This window comes from Rhinoraja longicauda, chromosome 24 (assembly GCF_053455715.1).
Source record: "Rhinoraja longicauda isolate Sanriku21f chromosome 24, sRhiLon1.1, whole genome shotgun sequence".
Classification (NCBI taxonomy): Eukaryota; Metazoa; Chordata; class Chondrichthyes; order Rajiformes; family Arhynchobatidae; genus Rhinoraja; species Rhinoraja longicauda.
This window is the reverse complement of record NC_135976.1, coordinates 35,676,910-35,682,374: the sequence shown is the minus strand read 5'-3', so window position 1 is coordinate 35,682,374 and position 5,465 is coordinate 35,676,910. Positions and strand designations below refer to the sequence as shown.

General features: G+C 53.0%; 1 protein-coding gene across 1 annotated transcript in view; it reads left to right on the top strand.

Annotated features, from left to right (window-relative positions):
* Positions 1-5,107: 5,107 nt before the first annotated feature.
* Positions 5,108-5,465, top strand: part of LOC144605170 (uncharacterized) — a 17,182-nt gene continuing 16,824 nt past the window's right edge. The window contains exon 1 of the mRNA XM_078420251.1: positions 5,108-5,459. The gene's annotated coding sequence lies outside the window, so the exon portion shown is untranslated. The remainder of the gene's footprint in view (positions 5,460-5,465) is intronic.

Sequence of the window (5,465 nt, the reverse complement as noted above, 5' to 3'; positions counted from 1 at the left end):
GTGCTACTGTGTGTAGGACAGTGCTAGTGTGTGTAGATCGGTGCTAGTGTGTGTAGGACAGTGCTAGTGTGTGTAGGACAGTGCTAGTGTGTGTAGGATAGTGCTAGTGTGTGTAGGAGAGTGCTAGTGTGTGTAGGACGGTGCTTGTGTGTGTAGGACGGTGCTAGTGTGTGTAGGACAGTGCTAGTGTGTGTAGGATAGTGCTAGTGTGTGTAGGACGGTGCTAGTGTGTGTAGATCGGTGCTAATGTGTGTAGGACAGTGCTAGTGTGTGTAGGAGAGTGCTAGTGTGTGTATGACAGTGCTAGTGTGTGTAGGACAGTGCTAGTGTGTGTAGGATAGTGCTAGTGTGTGTAGATCGGTGCTAGTGTGTGTAGGACGGTGCTAGTGTGTGTAGGATAGTGCTAGTGTGTGTAGGACAGTGCTAGTGTGTGTAGGACGGTGCTAGTGTGTGTAGGACAGTGCTAGTGTGTGTAGGACGGTGCTAGTGTGTGTAGGATACTGCTAGTGTGTGTAGGACGGTGCTAGTGTGTGTAGGACGGTGCTAGTGTGTGTAGGACAGTGCTAGTGTGTGTAGGACAGTGCTAGTGTGTGTAGGACGGTGCTAGTGTGTGTAGGATACTGCTAGTGTGTGTAGGATACTGCTAGTGTGTGTAGGACGGTGCTAGTGTGTGGGGATCGCTGGTCGGCGTGGACTCGGTCAGTCATCCACAGGGCCTGTTTCCGCGCTGCATCTCCAAAGTCTAATTGAAGAAAAATAAATATTACAAGTGAAATAAATGCAGGTTGGGTGGAATGTGCGTGCAGCAGGTACAGCACCAGCCCAGACAAGGTCCAGCGTCACTGCCTGTTTGTACTGGGACCAACCCATGCCCGCAGCCAGCTGAGGAATCACAGTTGCTCTCTGAGAGGGAGGGAGAGAGTGTTTGTAGCGTCGTTGCTATTGTGGCAGGTTTCACAGGTTTCAGGGGTGTGGTGAATGAATGCCTGTGTGAGAGGTCACAGTGATCTGGGTTAGGAACAGGGCAGCAACAGACCAAACAGAAGGGGAAACACAAAGAACGTTTGGTTTCCCAACACGATACGTCGGCAATGCAAGGAACTGCAGATGCCGGTTTAAACTGAAGATAAACACAGAAATGCCGGAGTAACTCAGCGGGACAGGCAGCTTCTCTGGAGAGAAGGAATGGGTGACGTTTCTGGTCGAGACCCTTCTTCAGACCCGAAATGTCACTCATTCCTTCTCTCCTGAGATGCTGCCTGTCCCGCTGTGTTACTCCAGCACTCTGTGTCCATCTTCATCTGTGAAAGGGTGTTCCTCTAACACAAGGTAGACACAAAATGCTGGAGAAACTCAGCGGGTCAGGCAGTATCTTAGGAGAGAAGGAATGGGTGACGTTTCGGGTCGAGACCCTTTTTCAGTCCAACACAAACTCACCCACTCACAAACCTTTTGAGTTTGGCAGTGATGATCAAATTGATAAGTTCATAAATTCCAGGAACAGAAGTAGGCCATTCGGCCCATCAGGTCTACTCCGCCATTCAATCATGGCTGACCTATCTCTCCCTCCTATGTCCATTTTCCTGCCTTCTCCCCGTAACCCCTGACACGTGTAGAATCTATCTATCACTGCCTTAATAATATCCACTGTCCTGGCCTCCACAGCCTTGAAGTCCACAGATTAATCCCAGTTTGTGGGATCATTGCGTAATGCGGTTGGGAAGAACGCTGTTCGACCCATCAAGACCGGACTGGTTGTTCCAAACCTGGATTCTCTTTGCTACAAGCAGTTCTCATGGTCATAGGAGCAGAATTAGGCCATTCGGCCCATTGAGTCCATTCAATCATTGCTGATCTATCTTTCCCTCTCATCCCCATTTCCTGCCTTCTCCTGTAACATTTGACGCCTGCACTGATCAAGAATTTGTCAATGTCCACTCAAAAATTCCCAATGACGGCCTCCAAAGCCATCTTGGCAACGAGCTCCACGGAATTATTGTTTTCTTAGTTTAGTTTAGTTTAGTTTTTTTAGTTTCGAGATACAGAATGGACACAGGCTCTTCGGCCCATCGAGTCCGCGCCGGCCAGCAATCCCCGCACACTAACACTACCCTACCCACACTCGGGACAGTTTTACATTGATACCAAGCCAATTAACCTACAAACCAGTACGTCTTTGGAGGGTGGGAGGAAACCGAAGATCTCAGAGACCGAGTCTGAAGAAGGGTCTCGACCCAAAACGTCACCCGTCCCTTCTCTCCAGAGATGCTGCCTGCCCCGCTGAGTTACTCCAGCATTTTGTGTCTATCTTTGATTTAAAGCAGCATCTGCAGTTCCTTCCTACACACGAGTAAGGAATGGAGGAGGTGTATTGAAGCAGGTGTTTCCAGTTGTCAAGTGGTAAGAGCATGATTGCCTGCTGGGACGTGTGACATTTCCCTGCTGTCCACAGGAATGCTGCATCTATGGAAGGGCGGCACGGTAGCGCAGCGGTAGAGTTGCTGCTTTACAGCGAATGCAGCGCCGGAGACTCAGGTTCGATCCTGACCACTGTAAGGAGTTTGTATGTTCTCCCCGTGACCTGCGTGGGTTTTCTCTGAGATCTTCGGTTTCCTCCCACACTCCAAAGACGTACAGGTATGTAGGTTAATTGGCTGGGTAAAATGTAAAAATTGTCCCTAGTGGGTGTAGGATAGTGTTAATGTACGGGGATCGCTGGGCGGCACGGACTTGGAGGGCCGAAAAGGCCTGTTTCCGGCTTTTTTTATATGATATGATATGAACTCCACTTCCGAGTCCCAAACTGCATGGTGGCGCAGTGGGTAGAGCTGCTGCCTCGCAGCGCCAGGGACCCGGGTTCCATCCTGACCACGGGCGCTGTCTGTACGGAGTTTGGAATTCTCTGCCTCAGAAGGCAGTGGAGGCCAATTCTCTGAATGCATTCAAGAGAGAGCTAGATAGAGCTCTTAAGGATAGCGGAGTCAGGGAGTATGGGGAGAAGGCAGCAACGGGGTACTGATTGTGAATGATCAGCCATGATCACGGTGAATGGCGGTGCTGGCTCGAAGGGCCGAATGGCCTCCTCCTGCACCGATTGTCTATTGTCTATTGCACTTTCTACCTGTGACCACGTGGGGTTTTCTCCGGGTGCTCCAGTTTCCCCCCTCACTCCAAAGACGTGCGGGTTTGTCGGTTAATTTGGTTTCTACACATTCCAGCAATTTGTCCTGGGTTAACCACATTGGAGGAAGTATACCCCGCCTCTGCTTCTACTCCGGAAATTCTGCCTGTCCTCAACAATTCTTACCAAGGACCAGGTATCACACAGTGCTGGAGTAACTCAGCGGGTCAGGCAGCATCTCGGAGGGAGGAGATTGGTGACGTTTCGGGTCGAGACCCTTCTACACAACTTACCAACGACTAGTTCAGTTTAGTTTATTGTCACGTGTACCGAAGTACAGTGAAAAGCTTTTGTTGCGAGCTAACCATCAGGGGCAAGACAACACATGATTACAATCGAGCTGTTTACAGTGTGCAGATACACGACAAGGGAATAACGTTCAGTGCAAGGTAAAGCCAGCGGGGACTCTCGGACTATCTTTGATCAGACTTTACTGGCTAAAAACAGGCAGACAATAAATAGATAATAATAGACACAAAAAGCTGGAGTAACTAACGGGTCAGGCAGCATCTGTGGAGAACATGGATAGGTGACGTTTCGGGGCTAGACCCTTCTTCAGATTGAAACAAGTCATATATGGGTGTGTGTGTGTGTGTGTGTGTGTATATGTGTGTGTATGTGTATATATGTGTGTATAAATGTGTGTGTATGGGTGTGTGTATGTATATATATATGTGTGTTTGTATGTGTGTGTAAATGTGTGTTTGTATATATGTGTGTATGTATATATATATATGTGTGTGTGTATGTGTGTGTATGTATATATATATGTGTGTGTGTATGTATATATATATATATATATGTGTGTGTGTGTGTGGGGGGAGGGGTATGTGTACATATCTTCGGTGTAAACCAGCATCTGCAGTTCCTTTCTACATAATAGACGTTGGTAGTTGTGAGATGAGGACGTGGTGATGAATCCTTGACCTGCCAGTGATTCCCCCTCCCTCCTCTCTCTCCCCTCCCCCCCCCTCCTCTCTCTCCCCCCCCCTCCTCTCTCTCCCCTCCCCCCTCCTCTCTCTCCCCTCCCCCCCCCCTCCTCTCTCTCCCCCTCCCCCCCTCCTCTCTCCTCCTCCCCCTCCCTCCATCCCTCCTCCCCCCTCTCTCCACTCCCTCCTCTCTCTCCCCTCCCTCCTCTCTCTCCCATCCTCTCTCTCCCCTCCTCTCTCTCCCCCTCTCCCCTCCCTCCTCTCCCCTCCCTCCCTCCTCTCCCCTCCCTCCCTCCTCTCCCCTCCCTCCTCCTCTCACTCCCTCCTCCTCTCCCTCCCCTCCCCCCCTCTCTCCCCTCTGGACCGGCCTCTCTCCCCTCATCCCCTCCTCCCCCTCTCTCCACTCCCTCCCTCCCTCCCTCTTCCCTCCTCCTCCCTCCCTCTCTCTCCCCTCCCTCTCTCTCCCCTCCCTCCGGTGGGAGGGTTAGAGGTGGCAGCGCCGCTCCACCCAGCTACAGGCGCAGTCACACCGGGGAGAGCGAGAGGGCGAAGAGGACAATAGAAAGGTGGTGGAGAGAGGGAAGGATAAAGGGATAGAGGGAGAGGGAGAGAGGGAGAGAGGGAGGAGAGGAGACGAGGAGACGGAGAAGAGACGGAGAAGAACGGGGAGAGGTAGAAAGAGAAAGGGGGGAGAGACAGAGACAAGGGTTGCACCGGAGAGCGGCGGCGCAGGTGCGGGGTTGCGGGCGGAGACCGGGAGCGGGGCCGTGTAGCCGGGTTGTGTAGCGGGCAGGGGGGCCAAGTGTTGTGTGTAGTGGGGCCAGTGTTGTGTGTAGTGGGGCCAGTGTTGTGTGTAGTGGGGCCAGTGTTGTGTGTAGTGGGGCCAGTGTGTGTAGTGGGGCCAGTGTGTGCGGGCGGGGGCCAGTGTTGTGTGTAGTGGGGCCAGTGTTGTGTGTAGTGGGGGCCAGTGTGTGCGGGCGGGGGGCCAGTGTGTGCGGGCGGGGGCCAGTGTTGTGTGTAGTGGGGCCAGTGTTGTGTGTAGTGGGGCCAGTGTGTGCGGGCGGGGGCCAGTGTGTGCGGGCGGGGGCCAGTGTTGTGTGTAGTGGGGCCAGTGTTGTGTGTAGTGGGGCCAGTGTAGTGGGGCCAGTGTTGTGTGTAGTGGGGCCAGTGTAGTGGGGCCAGTGTTGTGTGTAGTGGGGCCAGTGTTGTGTGTAGTGGGGCCAGTGTGTCGGGGATGGTGGGCGGTGCGGGGCGATGAGGAGGTCGGGTCCGGGGGAGACGCTGAGCCGTTTGTTGCGGAGGCGGAGCTCGCCGTCGTTGTACAATCCGGCCCCCAGCCCCACACACGGGTGAGT